We start from the raw sequence: 27,734 nt of genomic DNA on the forward strand, positions 1-27,734 counted from the left end.
AGGTGAATACATAATTGGGTAAAACTTAAATGGTTATACAAAATACCTTATAACTCTTAACAAAATAATGTAATTCTGAGTGCATTTGAGAGATGTGCAATTGTGTTTTGTCAGTTCCTATGAGTACTTGTTGTGATTCAGTGAATCAAAGTTGTATAAATAAATTGCACTCATTGCTGGCTGTGGAAATAGAAAGCAAAAAATAAAAAAATAAAATAAAAAATACATAGTTTTTAGGGTATTCTCCCCCAAACACATGCACCCTCCTGAATGATTTGAGAGATAATAACATTTAAGGAAACATTCTCATTTTTTGCCTTTGGGGAAGGTCAGAGGTATAGAAATTTTTCTAAGAAAGAATGGGGAGGGTCTCTTTGCCTCAGGCCAATAGAGTGCATTTGATTAGAGGTAAAAGAAACCAACAACAAAAACAGCCTTTAGATAGCTTTCCCGGAGTGTTGACTACCCATACTAATCATCAACACCTCACTGCACACCATTGCCAGGAGAGAAGAAAACATCCCACTCTTCCATTTTTTTTTTCCCTTTAAAAGGCCAAACATGCTGTCTTTGGATTGATTTCAATCCTGCTTTAATTCATTAAAAAGTGAAACAAAATCACCATTTACATCCTTGACAGCTGGCAGGTTTTATGTGTTCTTGCTACTTCTGCCAAGTAGCAAAGCTTTCATTCAACTCAGTCACGGATCCTTGGAGAGCTGCGAATGTGGAGCCCATCAAAACAGTGTGGTAACAATGGTGCTGGGACCTGCAGGCGTGGGGGTATTATGCCAATGCACCAGTGTGGGGGAAGTCGTAACTTCTTAAAACTTCAAAAAAAAGCTGCAACAAAAACTTTGAGAGGATTCAGATCATGGGACGTTTCCCTGCCACCTGGGGTAGAAAATCAAATCAAAATCAAAATGTTGATTATCTTTAATATGCTTTCTAGATATCTAAAGTAAGAAATGTATTTTTAAGAGAACATACATAGTAAAAAAAAAGTTGGGAATTTAACTGCCTTCCATTAAAAATATGGAACAGTGGAACTTATAATGGGTGAATGCAAACACAACTGAGAATTTGGGAACGTAGCAGAATTCTTGGAAATTAAAACACATATTTTCTTTGATTAAAAAAACACTAATTTCCTATGAGGATGTGTTATGAGTACGGTGAGGATAAAATCATGAATTATGAGCTTCTTTATGTTATTTACTTGTGGAAACAAAAACTCTAAATTATAACATAGCCATAAGAAATGACTAGTTGTAAATTAATTAATTATGGTAAAGTTTAGATTTCTCTAACTGTAATTTTCTGTTGGCTTGGTTAATTATAATTATCACCAGTCCTGCAGTGAGAGATCATGCAGGAATAAGGTAACTAAATGTTAATTGCATTTCTTAGCCAAGATTAATTTACAAAGATAACACATGAAGCCAAAGGAGTCCATGTAGACTAATGTTTAGAAATCTACTTTTGGAGTTTGATTCCCTGAGTTCCTACCATTTTTGCCATAGATGTGCGACTTTAGGCAAGTTACTTACTCTCTCTAAGCTTCAATATCTTTATTTATAAACTGGAATAAAATAATAGTATCTATAGTGTGAAAAAAATAAGAGATTGATACAAAGTGTTTAACCAAATTCCATTATAACCACATTATAAGCATTCAAAAATGTTAATGCTAATTATTACCATAATTTAAGATATATATTGAATTTGATAGTTTCCAGAAATACCAGCATAAATTTTATATATATATTTAAGTACTATACTTACGAAGTGGGACTTTGTCATCCTTGGCCCTGAAAGTCAGATGATTTGCAGACTAGACATGGATGTCACTGCCCAGATTTGTTCTTAGTGCTTTAAAATAGAATCAGAATTTTAATTTAGATCCCCAATTTTGGTTATACTTAAGACTTTTTAACTAAAATGAAGGAGGGTAGAAATAAACCTAGATTAAACGGAGAGCATGTGCTTTGCTTATCTTTTGATTTAAGCAGTTATATTTTAACACCTAAAATAAATGTTTTATTTAATCAATTAGCATGCATGTATGTGTGTATGTATGTATTCAACTTTTGAGGACATCACTACCATTACCACAGGCATCTGGAAAGGATCCGTAGCCACTTTCATAACAGTCTCAATCCAGCCCAGGAGGATTGCCAGATTAATATGACTGGCTTTATTAAATTAAACAACAGCTTAGGCATAAGAAACTATTTATCAATCTTCACTATATTATAAAGAAATAGCTGTTTTGTCAATCACAGACTGTTTCTATAACTTGACTGGGTCAGTTGCATGTTGTTTCAGTTAGTTATATTTATATGCCTGTTATTTCCTGATCTCTACTCCTTATCTCTGGTAGAAGGAATGACTCAGAGCTGCAACTACAGACCAGAAAGAGGATTACTTTTAGCTCTAAAGCAAAAAAGCCAGAGGCACTGGCTTTTCCGGCAAAATGTAATCATTATGGCATGTGTTCAGCCTTAGGTTGTTTCATTTATTAAGCCAACAAATTCTTAAAACAAGGGCTTGCTTTTCGAAAGCCATCTTGTTGCTTTCTGCCTGTGCAAGGTTCTTTTTTTTTTTTTTCCCAGATTTTTAAAAATCTGATCTCAGGACTAGTGCCTGCCAGTAAAATTAATTTGCAGAATAATATGAAGTAGCTTCTGGTCATTATTATTTTTGTATTTTTATTACTTTCAGGGTGGGAAGATGAGAGACATATTCTGTTTCCAGTCAGACCTTATAGTGAGAAGTATACTGGGTAATGAGCTTTAGAATACATTTTTAGATAGCAGGCAAAAGCAAGAAATCTTTATCTAGAGGAGAGGTCTATAGGGCTTCTCCTGTGTAAGTACTTAAGTTTCTGGACTAGTATAGAATTACAAATTTCAACATATGCTGAAGATATTGGAAAGGCAGAGTTATAAATATGTCATAACACTTCTTTCTTTGTGAATCATTGAATTTCTCTAATAAATTTAGCTACAATTTTAAAGTCTATTATTTTGTAGGCAAGCATGCTTCAAGCAAAAGAGAACTGTCATGATGAAGACTTTTGGTCCAAAAGAAAAATATTTACAATATCTCAAAGGCAAAGTATTTAAAGGTGAAATTTTACTCTGTGAAATACTCCCTCTTTGTAATGACACCATTTTTTATAAGTTGTTAAAGTATAATTTCCAAAATGTAAAACAAGACTTTTATACAAACATAAAATGAGCACATATCAACAGCTGTATTCAATTCATTAATTAATAATGGAACCAGTCAGATGCTAAGACTAGTTCAAAAGCCTTTTAGAAGCTGAGTATCTAAAAAAAATTAATAAAAGACAATTTGAATAATATTGCAAGGTCAGACACAACGCTAGTGAATCTCCTAAAAGGCAAAAAACCCATAATCTTTGGAGTCATCTCTTATTTTGTACAGAAATTACTTCTTTCACAGTATCTCCAACATTATATTCCTAAAGCACATTCTATGAGACATGTGGGATCCATGTGCAAACACAGAAACATTGACATTTTTTTTTCCCATTACTAATGAAGTTATAATTGCATATTGGATATGATTAAAATCGGTATGGAAGAGTAGAAAGTTATCTGTTCCACGTACAGTCTTAGAAAAAGCTACGATACTGATCAAGGACAAGAAGAGCCACCATGTTGGAATGGAAATCCGTTATAGACAGCTAAGAGAGTAAAGTTCCCTTTCTTTGTAAAAGGTGCTATGTATATATGTATTTAATGTCTTTTCTTGACATTAGAGAGCAATAAAATGGATAATCTGTATCACACTTGGAAATAGGAGATATTCTTTAACTCCAAGTCTCTTATAAGGTGAACCTAAAATCAGGAGAAAGTCTGAGGATAAAGAAAGCAATGTGTAAAGATGTCTCAGCTAATGTTAACTTATGGATCAAAATATGAATCTAGGTCTTCCAAGTCTATCTAAAAGGGCTTTTCATGTAACATTAGAGAAGGAATTCTAGACCAAAACTAAACCACTAGAAACAGCTCAGCATTTCCTTGAATATGTGGGAGTAATTCCTTGCTGTATCTTAGACCAGAATAAGTTATTAATCAATTTCAGAGTAGCTTTGTCATTAAATACAAATAATAATGAGCACCTGGGATATGTAGAATTTCTATCCACTCATTCATTGTAACTATTTTTCTGTATCTCAGCTTAGATTCATAAACCTGTCATATGTAGCTGTTTGACTTTTCTTAAGAAAAAAAGTTTTTATAAAAAATTGGATTCAGGGGTGCCTGGGTGGCTCAGTTGGTTAAGAGACTGCCTTCGGCTCAGGTCGTGATCCCAGAGTCCTGGGATCGAGTCTCATATCCAGCTCCCTGCTCATCGGGGAGCCTGCTTCTCCCTCTGACCCTCTCCCTTGTCATGCTGTTTTTTTTTTCTCTCTCTCTCTCAAATAAATAAATAAAATCTTTTAAAAAAAATGGATTCATTTTTCCCACAGAGTGCATATAAGTCTTGATGATTTTGCAATTGTTTGAGTTGGCTATTAATAATGCTTTTGAAAATCAGTTATGTCCCAAGAGTTCTATCCTTGGGAAAATAAACCAATAAAAACTCAAAGTGCATGAAAAAAGTATAACACTAAAACACTAAGAAAATTTATTTCTAAATTTTGAAATGTATTTCAAACAGGAAAAGTGTTAGAAAACTCACTTTTATTAACACTCAGTGTGATTTATGTTTAATCTCCAAGGTAATATGTTCCTGTCCTTTTAGATAATCTGGTTTGGTCAAAATTGCAACTCTACTATGTTTTCAGAATCTTGTGATATAGGTCTCGTATTAGTTTTCTAACACTATTATAACAAAATACCACTGACTGGGTGACTTAAGCAATAGTAATTTATTTTCTCACAATTCTGGAGGATTATAGTCTCAGATCAAGATGCCCCCAAGGTTAGCTTCTTCTGAGGCCTCTCTCTTTGGCTTGTAGATGGTCATCTTCTCCCTGTGTCTTCATATGGTCTTCTTTCTGTACATGCCTGTGTCCTAATGTCCTTTTCTCATAAGGATACCAGTCATATCAAATTAAGACCCACCCTGATGACCTCATTATAACTTAGATACCTTTTTAAAGACATGTGATCTAATAGGAAATATATATATTGGTCTCCTCCCCCTGTCCCTCAGTTCCTGACACATGGCTCCTGAAACCCTTGTAACTTCTTGAGTAATACGAGTGTCTTTTGTTCTAATGCAGTGATTCTGGATGGGATTCTGGATGGCTCCTAGATGAGGGCTGGTCCCCGGAAGACCAAGCCATAATTAGAAGCTTGGAATTTTCAGCTCCTCTCCCAGGGAGAAGGGCGGGAAATGGAATTTATGATCAATCATGCATACACAATGAAGACTCCATAAAAACCCCAAAAATACAGGGTCTAGAGAGCTTCTAGGTGGGTGAATACATCCATGTACCAGGAGGATGACGTGCCCCAACTCCTGGGACAGAAACGCCAACACTCAGGACCCTCCAAACCTCACCTTATGTATCTCTTCATCTGTCTTTCTGTATCCTTATCATATCCTTTAATAAACTGGTAAATGTAACTGTTTTCCTGAGTTCTGTGAATCACTCTAGTGAATTAATTAAACCCAAGGAGAGGGTCATGGTAGCCTCTGATTAGTAGCCAAATTGGACAGGAGTTGTAGGTAACCTGGGGACCTGCTACTTGCTGTTGGCATCTGAAGGAGGGAGCCAATCTCATGCAATTGAGCCCTTAACCTGTGGGATCTGACACCATCTCCAAGTAGATAGAGTCAGAGATGAGTTAAATGGTAGGACGGCCAGCAGGTGTCAGAAAATTGCTTGGTGGGGATGTCCTCACACATCTAGTGTCAGAAGTGTTGTAAGTGTGAGGTGGTGGTGTGAGAGTAGAGGAGACACACAGGAGGAAGGACTGGGTTTTCCCTACTCAGGAGGAAAAGACTGTTTTGTTTTTGTTTCTTTCCTACTCAAGACACTATCTCCGAATACAGACAGTCACAATCTGAGGTCCTGGGAATTAGGACTTCAACATATGGGAAGGTACATAATCCAGCTCATAACAGACCTCAACACTGCCCAGTAACAAATTTCAATCTTAAGTAGTGTTCTTTATCACCTGCTCTCTTTCCCTGGTATGCATTAATTTCAGATGTCACTCTTTTGATTTCCAAAATTGCTGCATCCAGGTCCACCATTAGCTCTAATGAAGAAGTTAAATATCACCCTTATTAATGACTCTCTGTTTAGAATTTAATCACTGAACTGGCACTAAGATTATTTTGAATATTTTTGATCCAAATATACTAAAATGCACAGAAGTCAGTGAGTATTGACAAAAACGTCAAATTTTTATATGTTTACTTCTGATTTTCCTGGTGAGAGAGGACAGAGGATAATGAATTTTCAGGAACACAACAGAGCCCTCACTCTGATAAATACAGGGTATAGAACGTGACGCTTTAAAGTGTATGAAACCCTATGTGATGTAACAAAAAGTTAGAAACAAAAAGTTCTAAGTATCTCATGATCTAAAGTTAGTCACTGATAAACTGATGACATTCTTTGCCTTCCCCTACCACTGGCCAGTTGTTTTTTTTTTAATTTTATTCATTTATTTGACAGAGAGAGAGCGCACGAGAGAGAGCACGAGCAGGGGGAGTGGCAGACAGAGGGAGAAGCAGGCTCCGCGCTGAGCAAGGAGCCTAATACGGGACTTGATCCCAGGACCCTGGGTTGATGACCTGAGCCAAAGGCAGACACTTAACCAACTGAGCCACCCACGTGTCCCCAGCCAGTTCTAAGGTGGGAAAGAAGCCTAGCAGGTTCTTTTACTTCTCCTTCCTGTCCCTTACCTTAGAGCATGGGTATATATGTGCAGAACACATCTTAGTTATATGGTACTTGGCTCCCTCTACCTTGTACCAAATTTGTTTCCTCTTGTCTAGTGTCAGGGAGGAGTTCAAGAAAAGGGCACGTGATTCATGTTTATTCTGTGGCTGTGCTGAAATTCTGGATTTCTCCTGGGAAGGATGTGTGAGTTCAGAGAACCCAGTAAGAAATCCCCTCTTACACACACACACACACACACACACAGTTCCCAAACAAGGGAAATCAGCCTTCAGCTAGATCCCTTTCAACTCCTCTAAGCACTTGACCCTGCTGGTAGATTCATTGTTCTTTCTTCTTAATTTCTTTTGCCCTAGGAAAGGATACCCTAGCATCCTTCTTAGGGTTCAAGTGAGATGGCTAAACTCCATCTACCTTCTGTAGTGTTCACCTAATCCCCAGAAAATTCATACATTTTTGCCATAACAAATGGTGGGAGTGCATAGTATTCTGCTTCTGCCCCCTTTCTCCACCCTGAGATCAGTCTAATTTTTTTTTTAATTTCTTTTCTTAGAGAGGTGTAAGGAAGATTATAAGATTTTAAGAAGATTTTGGAGTAACCCTTCAGTTTGTTTAGTGATCTCCCCCACAGGTTGAGTCATTTTTCCAAGGCTTCCTACAGGTGATGGTCATATAAATGAAGAAAGGGGGAGTGGAGGTTGATAGGCTGACTGGTGACCCTGGAAAAGAGAAGATCTTTGTGGCTTTCTTTAGATTGTGGAATACTTAGAAAATTTTGTCTCTAGTTCATGACTGTAGTTTCTAACTCAGGGCACTCAACACCCTATTTTCTTAGTAAAAGATTCATTCACCTAGAAAGCAAATATAATGAAAATGGTCAACCTGTAAGACACTTTATTCTGACCAATTGCCTTGGTATTTCCTTGGAAATCTAATTTTTTAAACATTTGGAAGGAAAATTGAAGAGTGATCATTCAAAGTATATTTTCTCAATTCTTAGAAGTTCTTTTTTTTTTTTTTAAAGATTTTATTTATTTATTCATGAGAGACAGAGAGAGAGAGGGAGAGGGAGAAGCAGGGTCCCAAGGAGCAGGGAGCCCGATGCGGGACTCGATCCCAGGACCCTGAGATCATGACCTGAGCCGAAGGCAGACACTTAACCATCTGAGCCACCCAGGCGCCCAATTCTTAGAAGTTCTAAATATAAACTTACTTGTATGGTAGATCTACATAGATTTTTATGACACATAGTACTCAAGGTTTATATCCATGTTCTTGAATATCATTTTTGTATAATTATAAAACATAAAATTATAAAATGTAAAATTATAAAAATATAATTATTTTCTAATTATATCATAGTATTTTTAGAGTTGAAAAGGACAAATTGGGTATATAATTGTTTCATAAGCTGCAAAATGCTAAAAAATATGAAATAGTATTTTTTTTGACCCATCTTATTTCAAAACTCATTTTTGTATAAAACTGACTCTGCGAAAAAGAAGATAGACTTTTGGAGGAATAAAATATCACCCAACTCCAGTCTTTTTCATCTTAGAATTGTTAACTGAAACAACAAGTGACCAATCACTTAAACCCTAAGTATAAGGGGAGCAGACCCCTCTGTTGTGCCCTCAAGCCACCTGCTGCAAGTGGGAGGAGCAGCTCCTAGCTCCTGAGCTGGAACTGAGATTTGACCAGGTAGATTTCCTGCAGGAGGCAGTGGTTCAGAACAATAAATTTGTATTTGGACAAAACTCAATTGCCTTCTCACTCACATATAGTGTGATCTTGTTCAAGTTGCTTACATGTAAGTGAGAATACTGCTATTACTACACTGGGTAGATGACAGAACTTGTAGTATGTTGGCATGCAATATTATCCACACTATTACACATTATTAGCTCTTGCCATGGATTAGCATTACTTGAAGTGCTTTACATGCATAAGATCATTTATATAATTGTAGGTGCTTTACACATGTAACATGAATTGCATGCTTACATGTACGACATTTTTAGCTATATAGCTGTTAGGTGCAAGAAAGGCTAGCAAAAGCAAAATTTGTCTAGTTCTTCAGAAAACTTCGGGCTTCCAACCATGCAGTTGGAAAACCTGGCAACATCGGGGCGGTAAGCAGAGAGTGGAAGGGCTACAGACCACAGAATCAGGGCTTTCCCTCTGGCCACATAATCACTGCGATCTGCAGGCACAGGCTTTTGTGTCAGTTCCTTGGACATATGCTGCATTGCTATTTAACTGATCCCTTTTCAATATTATTCTACTGGACATGAAGTGTGCTCATTTCACTCTCAGTATCTAGTTTCAAAATTGAAGAACCACAATCTCATGGACAGATGGAAAATATAACTTGCTGTTTCTGAACAGATTATATAAGCATGTCTCTTGATAAACTTCTTTTTAACCTTATATTTATAATATGCTAGACCTTGAAAAGATATTAGACATAACTAAGACTTGTGTTTTTTGGAGTGTTCTGCATAACCTAAATATATGTTATGAGAAAAAAAGGTTTTGTGGTCAAAATAATTTGGAAAATATCGGTACACATAAATTAAACAATTTTCTTTACTAAAAGGTTTTTAAAATCTGTGCTACTTTAATGTACTTTCTAAATCTGCAACAGGGGAACAGTACTGGGTTTCCTTTTCATTTACATGTAGTATGGTCTTGGCCAAGTTGCTTATAGGTAAATTAGCCTAACAATACTGGTACATCGGGTGGATGAAAACACTTGTAATATGTTGGTACACAATATTATCCACGGTATATATCCATATTATAGGGAATGTAACATGTGCCAATTTGCTAAAGAACGGTTTTTCATAATGACTCTCTTGGGAATAATATTCCATGGAACATACTTTGGGAAATAATTATCTAAGGCCTGGAAAGATGACCCTGAAAGCAACTGGAGTCCTTATTTGAGTCTACAGGGAAATTGCTCCCCTCCCCTCCCCACATCAAAGCAAACCTCGAAGTGTCTTGTTTGAAATGTAAATGACAGTTCCAATTTGAGTAGGTGGGCCAGTTCATGAGTTGTCCTTTTTGAGTAAACCACCATCTCTCATGCCCTCAGTTTTTCCTTATTTTTTTCACTGTGGTGAGAAAATCACATTTCAGTGTTTTTGTCTGATGTTTTATTTCTAAACTTAATATAGATGTTATCTACTCTGTAGATAGAAGCCTTTTATTCCTAAATTCATCCATCTGGCATCCAGCCGCAAAATTCATTTGTAAACGCCGTCTATGAATCTAAGAAATAGAATCTCTTTTGAATGTCATTTGGTTTAGTTTAGCCCAAATCAAAGATTAATGGTTGGGGGTGGGAGATGGGGTAGAGTATTTCTAATAATTAGATCTCAACCAAGGGGTGCAGTTCTGCTTAAAGGGGTATTTGGTCTGAATTAGCAGTGTCTGTTACAAACAGCTTGCCTCAGCTCCCAATCACGTTTGAAGTCTGATAGCCCAGTTTGCTTCTCTCTCTGAGCATAGCCCTTCTTGGGGACTGTCTCCCTTTGTGTGTTTCTCACATTCTCGACTTCGAGGGAGTAAGACTAACAGGCAGACTAGGAAACAAACTTTACATACAATTTATTGATTCCCTAACATTCTTCCTCAAAATACTATCCAACTTAATTCTGATATTGAAATGCTTTCGAGGATTCTTCATCTGTGGAGAGTTCTCTTGAAAGGATAAAGGTCCTTAAACTCCAGAGACTTCCTGGAAGATAGCATCTTAAGCCACTTGTATAAGCAAGAGAATATGTCAAGCATATTCTCTTGTAGAAACTCTTTCTGGTGACTTTTTTTGTATTATTTTATTCATCACAATATATTGAGAGAAATAAGTTATCTGTGATTGGAGACTATTTCTAAATTGTGTTAAATCTGCTTGCTATTTCAGCTTTACGTCTCCAAAAAAAAAGCTTCCCACAATGCCCTCTGATTACCATCAACTCTATTGATTTCACAGTTCTACCATTCTTTCCTCACTCAGATTTTCATTCCATTTTATTTTTAATTTCTGTCTTCACTTCCTCTTCTTTTTTCAGTATCTTGACAGCCACATTTGGAGACTTCGTGAGTTCACACAATGTGAATTTAAGGATTAGAGACCGCATGTACAGCTCTGCTTGTTCAGAATGCACGAGCTCCTTTATTTAAGTCCATGATCCACATAAGACATTTTGCTTGACACTAACTTGTTCTTAGTGCAATAAAGTTAATTTCTTTATATAAAGTCTTAAAGAATTCATGGCAGAGGTATAATTGGACAAGTGTACATATTGTATATAGATACATGGCAAAATTTTTATTGTATAGTTTCTTTTTTTTATTGCATAGCTTCTTGATTTAGGTCGGTGGTTCCCAATTGAGGGTGAATTTGCCCCAAGAGGATATTTAACAATTTTTAGAGACATTTGGGGTTGTCCAACTGGAGAGATGCTACTGGTACCTAGTACATAGTGGCCAGGGATGCTGCTAACTATCCTGCAGTGAACAGAAACAGTGCCTGCCCTGCAACAAAGAATTACCCATCCCCAAATGTCAATTGTGCCTGTGCTGGGAAACTCTGTTAGATAATGAAGGCACACTGTGAATTCTCTAGCTACTGAGAACACTTCTTATCATACTACCTTTGTAAAATATATTCCACAGACGAATGAAAAGCCATGGGAGACAAGATTGGCTTGCAAAACACATGGAGTTTACTATCAAATAAAATATAACTGAAATGTCTAAGATCATAGTACAGAATAGCAAAGGTTAATAAGAATAAAGTAATCTTTCTTTTACTTTTTATTCATATTTTCTTATGCGATCTTTGTTTTTTTGATACTTCCAATTTTCTTTAGAATAAGATGGTTTGTCTATGACTCACTTGTTCGTAGACACCATTTTTTATTTAAAAACAGTTTCAAACCTTCCAATCTCAAGCCAGTTGTATTGGCAGGTCTTTCCAATGCCTTTAGATAATCCATGGTACAGACAGCATATTTTCTTTTAAAGCCTTAAATCCTGGGTTGTAAAGTATAAATGAATATTTTCCTTGTGGTGGAAAAAATGTCTTATTTAAAAATTGTTTAATAGTCTGCCACTGTCAAAGGATAACATTTAGACACTCAGCCAAGATATTGGTGTTGATGCTAATTCCCTTCTGCTTTTTATAGCTCATGCATGACTCTCACACACTCAATATTTTAGTTGTGTGCTACAGACCTTCAAGTGAAGCAATTCTTGGAAACAACATGATATCATGAGTCTGTTACAGCTATTAAGTCATGGCAGCTTGAGTGGAAATGAATACAACAAAAACAATTTATATAGGAATATGTTTCTCAGTGGATCAGTTTCAATATTGCTCCCTGTGGTTGAAGCAAATTTATCCTAAAGAGCAGTGTTGCAGTCATAGTCCACATGGACGTAAAAAATGCCTTGATGACAGAAATTTTATTTCCTCAGTCTTAAGTTTGATATAAGTGTGTATCTGAAACTTACTTGACAATAAATAATGCTGTAAGAGAAGTTGGGAGGGTTAATGCTAGGTACCATTATCTCCCAGAAGGTCATTCTCATTTCTAGCTCTTTTCTTCTGGTGATCTCTATCCTTAAGGAACCTCTTGTCATTCTGGGTTACAAGTTTTAGTGTAAAATTTAAAGTTTGACTGTATAATGACTGATGCAGCCATGCTGTTCTGCTCTCCAGATGACTTTGCACAGCTCTCACATCCTATCTGGGGTGTTCAAAAGCTTCAGGAATCCGCAGAGAACTATTGAAGGTATTGATGTCTCATGCAGACAACTGCCCTTTCTATTCCCTGTCCAAGTAGTTACCCAGTTATCTACTAAATCCTCACCTTTGTTTCCACTGTGCAAACTCCGCAGTGTTTATGAGGCATCAACAACCTCTTCCATATAGGAAACAAAAGGTTCTGAACACTTGGACTTTTTTTCTCTTACTTGGGTGGAATTCAATAGACTCTGTTATAGAAATATAATTTTACAACACATATCTGTATTGATTATAGTGTGGTTTGGAGTGCCAGCATGGTACAAAGGGATTGAGGAGTGATGATAACAAGGAATTTGTAACTTTTCAACAGGAGCTGACTGAGGCAGCGTCCAGGAACAGAAAGGCAAAGTGTGTTCATTTTGTGATATTTTTTCTTACATAAAGGAAAAAAGAAAAAAAGATGACAGAAACAATAAGTATAGAAGCAGTAACCTTACATTAAAAAGTGCATTTTGAAGTCACATACCATCTGCTTAACAAAGTATTGTGCTAACAATGTGCCCCTAGTGTTGCTTTTATTATTTAGCAGTAATAAACCATAGAAACCTCTTTATCTGATGAGATTAGGTTCATAACTGGTTGATCCATAGGGAAATTTAGCCAAGTAATCATCACTAAAAAAAGACATATTTGTCTTAAAATTTTAATTTTCCGTGTAAGCATAAAATGTATTATTCTTTATCAATTTTTTGATGGAGGAGTTTTCTTTTTTCCTAAGCAGGGACCTCTTTTGTGTCATTCTTCTTGAATCATCATCACCATCATCATCATCCTTCAAACTGCATTCTAGTTTTTGCAGGTTCCCAAAACTTGGAAGTAATTGTGAAATCTTGCCCCTCAGCAAAACTAAAATATATACAAAATTCAACTGCTTCTCAACCCTTAATTTTTACCACTTTATTCCAAAAAGCATGAGTCTCCTAACTAGCTAACTTCCTAGCTTTCACCTTTGCCCCTTCTTTTCTACCCAGCAGCCAATATGATACTTTATTTTTTTTTACAAAAGTGTTTTATATATTTATTTATTTAATTTATTTTCTGTAAGGGTTTTTTTTTCTATTTATTTATTTTTTAACTGAAATTAAATTAATTAACATATCTATTATTTGCCCATATGATTCTTTTTATTTTATTTTATTTATTTATTTTTTTAAATTTTATTACGTTATGTTAGTCACCATACAATACGTCATTGGTTTTTGATGTGGTGATCCACGATGCATTGTTTTCGTATAACACCCAGTGCTCCATGCAGTACGTGCCCTCCTTAATACCCATCACCGGGCTAACCAATCCCCCCTCCCCCCTCCCCTCTAAAACCCTGTTTGTTTCTCAGAGTCCATAGTCTCTCATGGTTCATCTCTCCCTCCAATTCCCCCCCATTTTTCCCTTCCTTCTCCTAATGTCCTCCATGTTATTCCTTATGTTCCTCAAATAAGTGAAACCATATGATAATTGACTTTCTCTACTTGACTTATTTCACTTAGCATAATCTCCTCCAGTCCCTTCCATGTTGATGTAAAAGTTGGGTATTCATCCTTTCTGATGGCTGAGTAATATTCCATTGTATATCTGGACCACATCTTCTTTATCCACTCATCTGTTGAAGGACATCTCGGCTCTTTCCCCAGTTTGGCTATTGCGGACATTGCTACTATGAACATTGGGGTGCATATGGCCCTTCTTTTCACTACACCTGTGTGTTTGGGGTAAATACCCAGGAGTGCAATTGCTGGGTCATGGGGTAGCTCTATTTTTAATTTTCTGAGGCACCTCCACACTGTTTTCCAAAGTGGCTGTACCAACTTGCATTCCCACCAACAGTGTAAGAGGGTTCCCCTTTCTCCACAACCTCTCCAACATTTGTTGTTTCTTTCCCTGTCCATTTTTGCCGTTTTAACTGGTGTAAGGTGGTATCTCAGTGTGGTTTTGATTTGGATTTCCCTGATGGCTAATGATGATGAACATCTTTTCATGTGTCTGTTAGCCATTTGTATGTCTTCTTCAGAGAAGTGTCTTTTCATATCTCCTGCCCACTTTTTGACTTGATTATTTGTTTTTTGGGTGTTGAGTTTGAGAAGTTCTTTATAGATCTTGGATACCAGCCCTTTATCTGTAGTGTCATTTGCAAATATCTTCTCCCATTCTGTGGGTTGCCTCTTTGTTTTGTTGACTGTTTCCTTTGCTGTGCAGAAGCTTTTGATCTTGATGAAGTCCCAAAAGTTCATTTTTGCTTTTGTTTCACTAGCTTTTGGAGATGTATCTTGAAAGAAGTTGCTGTGGGTGATGTCAAAGAGGTTACTGCCTATGTTCTCCTCTAGGATTTTGATAGATTCCTGTCTCACATTGAGGTCTTTCATCCACTTTGAGTTTATCTTTGTGAATGGTGTTAGAGAATGGTCAAGTTTCATTCTTCTGCATGTGGCTGTCCAATTTTCCCAGCACTATTTATTGAAGAGACTGTCTTTTTTCCATTGCATATTTTGTCCTGCTTTGTCAAAGATTATTTGACCATAGAGTTGAGGGTCCATATCTGGATTCTCTATTCTGTTCCATTGGTCTATATGTCTGTTTTTGTGCCAGTACCATGCTGTCTTGGTGATCACAGCTTTGTAATATAGCTTGAAATTGGGCTACGTGATGCTCCCATGTTTGTTTTTCTTTTTCAACATTTCCTTGGCGATTCGGGGTCTTTTCTGATTCCATACAAATTTTAGTATTGTTTGTTCCAGCACTTTGAAAAATGTCATTGGAATTTTGATCGGGATGGCATTGAAGGTATAGATTGCTCTGGGTAGCATAGACATTTTAACAATGTTTATTCTTCTGTTCCATGAGCATGGAATATTTTTCCATCTCTTTGTGTCTTCTTCAATATCTTTCATGAGTGTTTTGTAGTTCCTAGAGGATAGATCCTTTACCTCTTTGGTTAGGTTTATTCCGAGGAATCTTATGGTTTTTGGTGCTATTGTAAATGGAATCGTTTCTCTAATTTCTCTTTCTATGGTTGCGTTGTTAGTGTATAAGAAAGCAACTGATTTCTGTGCATTGATTTTGTATCCTGCCACATTACTGAATTGCTGTATGAGTTCTAGTAATTTGGGGGTGGAGTCTTTTGGGTTTTCCACATAAAATATCATGTCGTCTGTGAAAAGAGAGAGTTTGACTTCTTATTTGCCAATGTGAATACTTTTTATTTCTTTTTGTTGTCTGATTGCTGTTGCTAGGACTTCTAGTACTATGTTGAACGATAGTGGCGAGAGTGGGCATCCTTGACGTGTTCCTGATCTTAAGGGAAACGCTCTCAGCTTTTCCCCATTGAGGATGATATTCGCTGTGGGTTTTTCATAGATGGATTTTATGAACTTGAGGAATGTTCCCTCTATCCCTATACTCTGGAGAGTTTTAATCAGGAAAGGATGTTGTATTTTGTCAAATGCTTTTTCTGCATCAATTGAGAGGACCATATGGTTCTTCTCCCTCCTCTTATTAATGTGTTCCATCACATTGATTGATTTGCGAATGTTGAACCACCCTTGCATCCCAGGGATAAATCCCACTTGGTCGTGGTGGATGATCCTTTTAATGTATTGTTGGATCCTATTAGCTAGGATTTTGTTGAGGATTTTGGAATCCATATTCATCAGGGATATCGGTCTGAAATTCTCCTTTTTGATAGGGTCTTTGCCTGGTTTGGGGATTAAGGTAATGCTGGCCTCATAGAATGAGTTTGGAATTTTCCTTCTGTTTCTATTTTTTGAAACAGCTTCAGTAGAATAGGTATTATTTCTTCTTTGAATGTTTGGTAGAATTCCCCAGGGAATCCATCAGGCCCTGGACTCTTGTTTTTTGGGAGGTTTTTATCACTGCTTCAATCTTGTTACTGGTTATTGGCCTATTCAGGTTGTCAATTTCTTCCTGTTTCAGTCTTGGTAGCTTATACGTTTCCAGGAAGGCCTCCATTTCATCCAGATTGCTCAGTTTATTGGCATATACTTGTTGATAATAATTTCTAATACTTGTTTCTATTGCCTTGGTGTTAGTCGTCATCTCTCCCCTTTCATTCATAATTTTATTAACTTGGGTCCTTTCTCTTTTCTTTTGGATAAGTCTGGCCACTGGTTTATCAATCTTATTAATTCTTTCAAAGAACCAACTTCTAGTTTCGTTGATCTGCTCTACTGTGTTTCTGGTTTCTAATTCATTGATTTCTGCTCTAATTTTAATTATTTCTCTTCTAGTGCGTGGCTTAGGCGTCGTTTGTTGCTTTTTCTCTAGTTCTTTAAGGTGTAGAGTTAGTTGGTGAATTCGGGATTTTTCTATTTTTTTGAGTGAGGCTTGGATGGCTATGTATTGCTCCCTTAGGACTGCCTTTGCAGTATCCCATAGGTTTTGCACTGATGTGTTTTTGTTCTCATTGATTTCCATGAATTGTTTAAGTTCTTCTTTGATTTCTTGGTTGACCCAAACATTCTTGAGCAGAGTGGTCTTCAGCTTCCAAGTGTTTGAATTTCTGCCAATTTTTTCTTGTGATTGAGTTCCAGTTTTAGAGCATTGTGGTCTGAGAATATGCAGGGAATAATCTCAGTCTTTTGGTATCGGTTGAGACCTGAATGTGACCCAGTATATGGTCTATTCTGGAGAAAGTTCCATGTGCACTCGAGAAGAATGAGTATTCTGTTGTTTTAGGGTGGAATGTTCTGTAAATATCTATGAGGTCCATCTGGTCCAATGTATCATTCAAAGCTCTTGTTTCCTTGTTGATTTTCTGCTTAGATGATCTGTCCATTGCTGAGAGTGGAGTATTGAGGTACAATTAACGTATTGTTATCAATATGACTCTTTATTTTGGTTAACAGTTGGCTTATATAGATGGCTGCTTCCATGTTGGGGGCATAGATATTTACAATTGTTAGATCTTCTTGTTGAATAGACCCTTTAAGAATAATATAGTGTCCTTCTGTGTCTCTTATTACAGACTTTAGTTTAAAATCTAATTTGTCTGATATAAGAATTGCTACCCCAGCTTTCTTTTGAGGTACGCTGGCATGGAAGATGGATCTCCATCCCTTCACTTTCAGTTTGGATGTATCTTTAGGTTCAAAATGAGTCTCTTGTAGACAGCATATGGATCGGTCCTGTCTTTTTATTCAATCTGCAACCCTGTGCCGTTTTATGGGAGCAGTTAGGCCATTCACGTTGAGAGTGATTATTGAAATATATGAATTAATTGTCATCATGTTGCCTGTGAAGATGTTGTTTTTATAGATTGTCCCTGTAAATTTCTGTTGTATATCACTCTTGGGGTCTCTCTCCTTTTATAGAACACCCCTTAATATTTCTTGCAGGGCCGGCCTAGTGGTCACATATTCTTTCAGTTTCTGCCAGTCGTGGAAGCTCTGCATTTCTCCATCCATTCTAAATGAAAGCCTTGCTGGATAAAGTATTCTTGGCTGCATGTTCTTCTCATTTAGTACCCTGAATATGTCTTGCCAGGCCTTTCTGGCTTGCCAGGTCTCTGTGGATAGGTCTGACGTTATTCTGATGGTCCTCCCTCTGTACGTAAGGAATCTCTTCCCCCTAACTGCCCTTAAGATGGTTTCCTTGGTTCTAAGATTTGCAAGTTTTACTATTACATGCCAGGGTGTTGACCTGATCTTAGGAGGGGTCCTCTCTGCCTCCAGGACTTGAATGTTTGTTTCATTCCCCAGATTAGGGAAGTTCTCAGCTACGATTTGCTCAAATACATCTTCTAGTCCTCTCTCTCTCTCCACTCCCTCTGGGATTCCAATAATTCTGACATTGGAACGCTTCATGGTGTCACTTATTTCTCTGATTCTATTTTCATGGATTCTGAGTTGTTTTTCCCTGGCCTCCTCTTTTCCCTTTTTATCTATTATATTGTCTTCCAGGTTGCTTATTCTCTCTTCTGCCTCAGTTACCCTAGCTGTTAGATTATCTAGATTGGATTGGATCTCATTGATAGCATTTTTAAGTTCTGCCAATTCACCTTTTATTTCTGCCCTTAGAGACTCTGTTGCCATTAATTGATTTCTCCATTCTAGCCATTGTCTTCACAATTGCTAGCCTGAATTCCATCTCCGACATCTTGGTTATATCTGCATCCCTTTGTAAATCTGTGGCATAAGTCATAATCTCTGAGTCTTTTCTATTTTGGGGGCTCCTCCTCCTAGTCATTCTGTTGATGGGTGTTTGAGGGAATGTATAGAGTCCAAATTATTGACCAGAACCCAAGCAAGATGCACCTGTTTTCTTGGGACCTTAGGGTTGCTGGCCTCTTGTTTTCCCAGCCTGTCTTCTGCAGGAGGGGCCTGCCGTGCTGTTACTCAGGCAACCCTGTTGGTCGGGGGGGAGTTGCCCTGTGCCCCTGTGGCGAGGGATGGGCTCAGTGGGAATCAGTTTTGGGGGCTTTTGTTCTTTGGCAGCTTTCTGTGTCTCTTCAGCGAGTCAGAGCAGAAGATACTGTTTCCAACCCTCTGCCTCAGAGCAGAGAGATCACAGTCTGTACTTCAGTGAGCTCTCCAGGCCACACTGTCTCCATCTCTGTCCGTGCTGCTATAAACTGCAGCAGCCTGGGTTGTGCGCCCCTCCGCAGTGCTCCCAGTCCTGCCTCCAGGCTGGGCGCGTCTCTGCCCTTTGTGCTTCTAAAACTGCCAGCCGCTCCCAGTTCGTGTGGGCACAACCCCGCTGCTCTGGGTTTCTGGCCGGGGGGTGGGGCTGCAGTTCGCAGGCGCGACCCCGCAGCTCCAGGTTTCCGTCCTGGGGGCTGCAGTTTGCCTGCGCAACCCCGCCGCTCCCTGTTTCTGCCCCGGGGGCTGCCCTAAAGTCCTTTCCCTGCCGCTACCGGTCTGCGAGTCTGTGCCCCGTCTGCAGCATGCTAAGCTATTGCTCACCAGCGGTGTAGGATCCCCACGGCCAGGCACCCTCCTGCTGCCGTTTATTCTCCGATAATCTGCCCGCGGAATCATGGCTCCCCGCTTTGGACCTCAAAACCAACCGCCTGCGATATTCTGCTTGTAGAGATCCAGATCTTCTTACATCTCAGGCTGGTTTCGTGGGTGCTTAGAGTGGTCTGGTAGATATCCAGCTCAATTCTGGGGACCAGTTGAAATAGGGTCCCCTACTCCTCTGCCATCTTTCCCCCCCTCTGCCCATATGATTCTTTAAAAAGAAGTCAGATCTGGCCACTCTGCTTAAACTTTCCAATGGCTTTCACCTCACACAGAAAAATACTCATTCCTCATTGCTTTCTGTCAAGTTGTGTCTGCTTTGGACTTCCATCTGGCTCTCTGACCTTACCTGCTCCCGCTCTCCCCTCTCTCGCTGCTCCCTAGTCACATGGCCTCCTTAAGGTTCCTAAACTGGCCCTTTGTGCTTGCTATCCCTCCCACGTGGGAAGCTCTGCTCTCACAGAGCCACGTAGCTGTTCCCCTCTTCCTTCCAGTGTTTGCTCACATGCTGTTTTTTGTTTTTTGTTTTTTTTTTAAGATTTATTTATTTATTTTGGGGGAGGGGGCAGGGCAGCTGGAGAGAGAGTCTTAAGCAGACTCCATGCTGAGCGTGGAGCTTGAGGCCGGGTTGGATCTCATGACCCTGAGATCACAACCTGAGCCCAAACCAAGAGTTGGGTACTCAATCAACTGTGCCACCCAGGGGCCCCAGCTCACATGCTGTTTTAACAGGTCATCACTGAGTACCCTTTGTAAACAGTACTTCCTCTTAGTCACTCTAAGAGTGCTGCAAATTGATTCATACACCATCCACAAATACATATTTAGGGATTATCCACTGCCTATCTTTTCCACTCAAGCTTTATGAGGACAAGAATTTGTACTGCTTTATTTGTTCTTGATTCCCCAAAATTATTCCTTGACACAATCAAAATGCTCCTAAATGTTTGTTGAATGAACGAACCAATTCATCATCAAATATTACTAATGTTAGTTTTTTTAACTAGAGCAAGAACTTAAAAACAGTAGAAAAGCAGTTTGAAAGAAGATTGTTTCCAGATCTGTATCACCCAACCTCAATTTTTTATAGTTATCTTGGCTGTACTTATTTAGTCAGTGATTTTTTTTTATAGTTCCCACTAACATTTTTGGGAATAAAAATTAACTGACTCTTGGTAAGCATGTATCTTACCAAATAGAAGTAGTAACATAGAGGCATAATAAAAAGAGACCAAGAACAAGCATTCAGTACATCTTGATAGTGAAATATATACTACATTTCCTCATATATGATTCTGTGCACCCAAAGATAAATTTTCTTTTTTTATACTAACATTTAAATGTTAGTAGGATCATTTATACTAACATTTAAATGTTCATTATATTAAGTGAACATATTATAGGCAATTTTTGTTTGTTTTTCCTTTGTGCTTTCAACATTCTTTCCCATTGTGAATACAGTCAGAAAATATAAAAATAATATTTTTTGTGCAATCTATGAGTTTTTTCAAAAGATATTTACATTTAAATGACCTAATGGAGATACTCTTTTAGCATGACTATTTCACTAACTTTTGTTCCATTTGCTTTTGAAAAAAATTGATATTGGCAGAATATAAGAAATTAGAGGAAGATGTTTATATTATATTCATGTTTGACTTTTAAATTTTCATTTAAAAAATTAGAATCATGTTTGAAAACCTATTGAATTTTCACTATATTTTATTCAGAATTAACTACTTTTTTAAATAAAATTATTTATTTACTTGAGAGAGAGGGAGAGAGAGCACAAAGGGAGAGGGAGAAGCAGACTCCCTGCTGAGTAGAGAGCCCAATGCAGGACTCAATCCCAGAACCTTGAGATCCCAAGCCCAGGACCTCAAGATCATGACATGAGGTGAAGGCAGATACTTAACTGACTGAGCCACCTAGGCGCTCCCAGAATTAGCTACTTTATATGACAGTTTATCCATCTATATTCATTACCTTCTTACTTGTTATTAACATTTGAAAATTAGTGGATCTGCATGAGAAACTTACCATGTGCCTTTGTGTGTGTGTGTTTAATAGAAACCATGAAGGAAAACAATTCAATCTTTATATTCACAAATATGAGAGACACAAGTAGGGAAAAATATAGGGACATAACAAGTAAAAAACAAAAAAACAAACAAACAATGTGTGTCTATGAAATGAAAGTTGATCCTGAATAAACAGGAAAGCCTGATTTCTGAAGACTCTAAAAGAGAATCTGGCATAAAAGAGGGGCACTGGCTTATGAAGTGATTGGGTCAAACCATCAGAGGTGAGCAGGGCTTCAGGCTAGAATTGTAGCTATTGCTGGAATTCCTAAGCCCCCTGGTGGCACGTTGATATTGGCATGATGGTTTGACATCATTTCTGATTCAGTTCTATACCACAGAATGAAAATGGAAGTCTTAGCTGCTGCTGAGTGGAAATATGAAACAGACTTCTTCAAGAACAGTGGCTGTCATCTGGTGCTAATGGACCAAACTGAGCTTCCCTAAAGAGTGTGTGGACTGTGCCTGACACTAGGTCTCAATGAAGACAGTAGAGCTCATTAGAGTGGTTAGTGATTGTTGTTCTATGAACCAGGATAGACATATTTGCCGTTAGAAACAATATCACAGATTCTGGGGGCACAATAAGCTGAATAAACATTGCTCACCTTAGGAACAAAACTCTGTTTTCAATTAATCCATCTCTTCTTACATGGAACATTTAATTTTTTTTTTTTTACAAAGATTTAATATAGCAGTACTACTACCACTGCTATCATTTTTAGGTACTTAGTATGGATGAGGAACCGTTATATTATTTTATTTATAATTTATTTAGCAATCTAGTGAATTAACTATCATTGTTATTCCCACTTTGCAGACAAAGAAACTGAAGCTCAGAGCTTTTGAGTAACTAGTGCCAGGACCCAATAGTGGAGCAGAAATTCATACCCAGGTAGCCTTGATCCAGAGCTCATGTCCTTAGGCCATATGGCCCTGCAGTATCATATTATTTGAAAGAGTAGGATCTGGAATTAAGCTGCTGGAGTTCAAATGTTAGCTAAAATTTTTACCAACTAACCTAGACAAGAAAATTAACCCCTTGGAACATTGTTTCCTCAAACATAAAATCAGCTTTTAAAAAACCCATAAAATCAGAATAAAATAATACTAAAAATATCATAGGTTGTGTAATGATTAAATAAAATAACAAATTAAGTATTTGGAAGAGTCCTTGACATAAAATTAGCATTCACTAAACATTAGTGTGTACTTCTTTCTCTTTCTTCCTCTCACTCTTTCTCTCTCTCTGACACACACACACACACACACACACACAGCTGTTGGTCTTTTAGCCTTTAAGCATGACCATGAATAGGTGGCTCAATTAGGACACTTTCATAATCCTTGTAACCTTGAGATGATATGACTGTATGCTTTCCTGTGTTTTTAGATGTCATTCCCTTTTTTTCTTAAGGGCATCAATTTCATTTCTTTCAGCTTTCTTGAGATACTATTTATCCAAAGCCATGAAATTTACTCTTCTTTTTGCTTTTTGTTTTGTTTACATTTGGAAATCTATTTTTACCAACATTCATGAAATTTTTACTTTTTACCATAAAACATTTTCATATAAGTAGGCTTATATTCTCAAATAAGTGTTAAACTCCTCTAGTTGGGACTGTGTGTCATGCTGCCTTTTATTTCACTGAGCGCTATTCTGGTTCTGGGCACACAGTTATCACTCAAAAGATATTGATTAAAATTGATGATTTGACAAGAAATGACTATTGATTCTTTTCTAGAATGGAGAGTCTGTCATTTTATAGCTCTTAGAGATAAAGTAAAAGTATATACTTACAGAAAAACCTATAACCACAACTAAATAACCTTTAGTTACTCATAAAAGGAATATTGTAATTTTTTCTTTTTCTTTAAATTCAAAAAAAAGTAATAATGTTGAAGATGGTTAAGTCCCTGGCTTTTGTTTGAATGGCTCCATTGAAGGTCATGTTGAAAAGGCTATTTTCCATATCCATGAAAATAATTTCTTATGAGTTATCTCAGTAAATGTTAACATAAAATACACAGAGATTCCTGTCACACCTAATGTGTTAATTAAGAAATAATTGTACATTTATGGCTTTTTGAGTTAATTAGATAGTAAATCATTTCCTAATCAGTGATTCTGAGAGTATAATAGCTATCTGATTAAATTAAAACTTCATTTGGCACACCAATTTTAATTTAAATTAAGACGTCTGATGGGAGCCACCTGTGGTAATCCTTTTTTGACATCCTTTATGACTGCTTTCCTACATAGGGATGTTAGTCTACTACAAATTGAAGTACTTGTCTCTTTTTCTTTCAAGTACTTCACTTAGGCAGTGACAAGAGAAATACCTTTGCAGCTTGAAATAGATTTTTCAGTGTCACTATGCAGGGAAAAAAAAAGAATTACTTTTGGGTTTATCAACTTTTCATTCAGGATTTTAAAAATTATGTTTGCTCATCTCTAGACCATTTAAAAAGCTATATGATAAAGGCATTTTTCCTATTTACCATTTTCTTGTATCTTTCAAGACATAAAAAGACACTTACTACTCTTCTTTAGTTCTAAGATTACTCAGATGCTTCTGAGTAATTTTTTAACTTCATATTTTTGTATCTGTCCTGTTAATTATTTTCTTGTAACAAGTCTTTTCTCTAATTATAATTATAGGGTTGTGAATTTTTTTTTTAAAGATTTTATTTATTTATTTGACAGAGAGAGACACAGTGAGAGAGGGAACACAAGCAGGGGGAGTGGGAGAGGGAGAAGCAGGCTTCCCGTGGAACAGGGAGCCCAATGTAGGGCTCGATCCCAGGACCCTAAGATCATGACCTGAGCCAAAGTGAGACACTTAACGACTTGAGCCACCCAGGCGCCCCAGGATTGTGAATTCTGCTTAGAAAGCAAGAAAGCATCATTTCTTTTTTCTTCTTTCCACCATTTGTGTTTTAAGAATAATCCTAAGTCATTCTCTTTTTCAGCTTTTCTCATTTTCACTTTTGGACCATTGTTATATATTAAAGGTTTAAGTTTTCCTTTAATTTACTTAATTTAGGGATAATAAATTTTATCCTTTTTGAAAAAGTCAGAACCATTTATTTATTTTTTTAAATTTTATTTTATTATGTTAGTCACCATATAGTACATCATTAGTTTTTGATGTAGTGTTCCATGATTCATTGTTTGCATATAACACCCAGTGCTCCACGCAATACATGCCCTCCTTAATACCCATCATTAGGCTACCCATCCCCCTATTCCCCTCCCCTCTAAAGCCCTCAGTTTGTTTCTCAGGGTCCATAGTCTCTCACGGTAGAGCCATTTATTTTTAAAGGCAAGAAACCAAAGTATATTTAGATGTGTAAAAGTAAAGCTTTATTTGACAATGTCTTTTACTATGTATCAATAATTTAATATATAAAAAGCAAACTAAAACATTATATAGAAATATATTTTAATTTATTTTTAAAATTGCATCTGAGATTTAATGAAGTATAAAAAATTTAACTGTGTATGAAAACTTATTAAATCATTTTCTGTTTGCTGAGTTTATAAATGGCTTAGGGAAGTCAATTTTATTAGATACTGTGGTCATAAGTTTTAAGCACTGCATGCTACCTGTTCAACTAAAATGCAATGAAGAGGTCTTGGGATTTAACAATGGGAGAAATTATGTATATGTATATGTAGAAGGATAAAGGCTATGAAATGAAGCCATCAACTAAATAAAAAGGCAACCTTCTAATGGGGGAAAATATTTGCAAAACATATATCTGATAAGAGGTTAATATCCAAAATATTTAAAGAACTCAAACAACTCAACAGCCAACAAAGCCCCAAACAATCAAATTTAAAAATATGCAGAGGATCTGAATAGACATTTTTCCAAAGAAGACATACAGATGGCCAACAGGTACATGAGAAGATGGTCAACATCACTCATCATTAGGAAATGCAAATCAAAACCAATATGAGATACCACCTCACAACTGTTAGAATGGCTAGAATCAAAAAGACAAACAAAACAAAACAAAACACAAATTTGGAGAGTACATAGAAAAAAAGGAACTCTTGTGCACTGTCAGTGGGAATGTAAATTGGTACAGCCACTATAAAAAATGATATGGAGGTCCCTCAAAAAATTAAAAACAGAACTATCATACAATCCAATAATTCCACTTCCCCGGTATTTATTCCAAGAAAATGAAGACACCAACTTGAAAAGATATTCATTATAGCATTATTTATCATAGCCAAGATATGGAAGCAAGTATCCATCACTGGTTGAATGGATAAAGAAATGTGATCTATTGATCTATCTGACATCTATCTATCTATCTATCTATCTGTCTATCTATCTATCTATCTCCGTATAATGGAATATTATTTGGCCATAAAAAAGAATGAAATCTTGCCACCAGCAACAATATAGATGAACTTGAGGGCATTATGCTAAGTGAAATAAGTCAGACAGAGAAACACAAATAACATATGATCTTATATGTAGATTCTAAAAAACAACAAAACAAAAACAACCCCATAGACAAAGAAGTGTGTGTGTGTGGTGGGGGGCAAAATGGGTAAAGGGAATCAAAGTTACAAGTCTCCTTAAAATAAATAAGTCATGGGTATGTAATATACAACATGGCAACTATAGTTAAAACTACTGTGTTGCATATTTGAGGCTTGCTAAGAGAGTAAATCTTAGAAGTTCTCATCACAAGGAAAAAATCTGTAACTATGTACAATGATGGATGTTAACTAGATTTATTATGGTGGTCATTTTGCAATATATAGAAATATCAAATCATTATATTGTACACCTAAAACTAATTTAATGTTGTATGTCAATTATAGCTCAATTAAAAGGACTACAAAAATATTCTGAGAAACTTCAAGAACAAATCACACTTGAACGTTAACAAGTTACCTTTCTCTTTCATGCTGAAAAACAACATTGCCTTCCTGTTTGGGTGCATACGTGTCTTTGCTTATACACTAAAAATGTTTTCCCTCTTTTCCTCCCGCCCCCAACACTCCCTCTTTTGCTACCAATTTTCTGTGCAGGTTGGTAGGGAACTGATGCTTGAGGAAGAAATGATAATGCCTTTTGACTTTCTTTCAGGAAGACATTTCTCACTCCCTGTGCAACAAGAACTAGAAAGGGCAATCTAAACACAGACTGCCTCTTTATATGAAACTTCCCCATCTCCCTTTTTCAGACCTTATTCAAAAACACTTTGAAATGATAAGAACAGCAGTTGGCAAAAAGCAGTATAGTTCTTATGTCATGAATATCCACTCAACCACTTCACTCTACCATAGTGTCACTGAAAAAAAAAGGAAAATGGCCATTTTTGTACCGCCTACAAAGAAAGCATCCTGAGAAAATAGCAGCATTTGACTAGCCACTCTTCAGTGCTTGGGCAGTACTCAATCATGGTGGTTTTAGAGTTTAGACTATCTTCTAAAATGCAACAAAGCACACCTTGAACAATCTCTTTGGGTATGTCAGGACCTCAGGAAGGCAGACAGGCAGAGATCTCAAAGAAGAGTCTCCCTTTGGAAAGGAACAGCATAATTTAATTTTACTTATACACCTTTCTCCTTGTATGTGAAACCTGCTGAAGGAGACGGCGATTTTATTCCCAGACATCTATCCATGCCAACTCTCTTATTCAACTTCGTATTCCCATATCCATATCCAAGCAATCCTCCTTTTCAATGATTCTGTCAGCTTGCTCTACATCCTTTCCCAAAGTTGTTACAGGTCAAGCTTCAGTTCCCTTTTTGAACTTTATAATTCCCAATCAATCTTCTAGATGGTTTCCTAGCAGTAGCTAGGATTTGTTTGATCCATTTCCCTCAGCTCTTCTCTCTCCAGCTGCTAAATTGTCTGTTCTTACAGTATGACCCTATGCATTGAGGATTACACTTGCTTGGTCAGTTTATCCCCCCCCCCCCCCCCCGCCCAGTA

The 27,734-nt window shown here is 37.1% G+C and overlaps 1 long non-coding RNA gene across 1 annotated transcript in view; it reads right to left on the bottom strand.

Annotated features, from left to right (window-relative positions):
• Window positions 1-528: 528 nt before the first annotated feature.
• Window positions 529-27,734, bottom strand: part of LOC123848257 (uncharacterized) — a 103,291-nt gene continuing 76,085 nt past the window's right edge. Inside the window, exons 6-7 of the long non-coding RNA XR_006791731.3 lie at window positions 1,786-1,872; window positions 529-894 (exon numbers count right to left, since the gene is read on the bottom strand). This is a non-coding gene — a long non-coding RNA (uncharacterized LOC123848257). The remainder of the gene's footprint in view (window positions 895-1,785; window positions 1,873-27,734) is intronic.

Source organism: Mirounga angustirostris, unplaced genomic scaffold (genome assembly GCF_029215605.1).
Source record: "Mirounga angustirostris isolate CCGP_5_RB_7025 unplaced genomic scaffold, mMirAng1.0.hap1 SCAF_2, whole genome shotgun sequence".
Lineage (NCBI taxonomy): Eukaryota > Metazoa > Chordata > Mammalia > Carnivora > Phocidae > Mirounga > Mirounga angustirostris.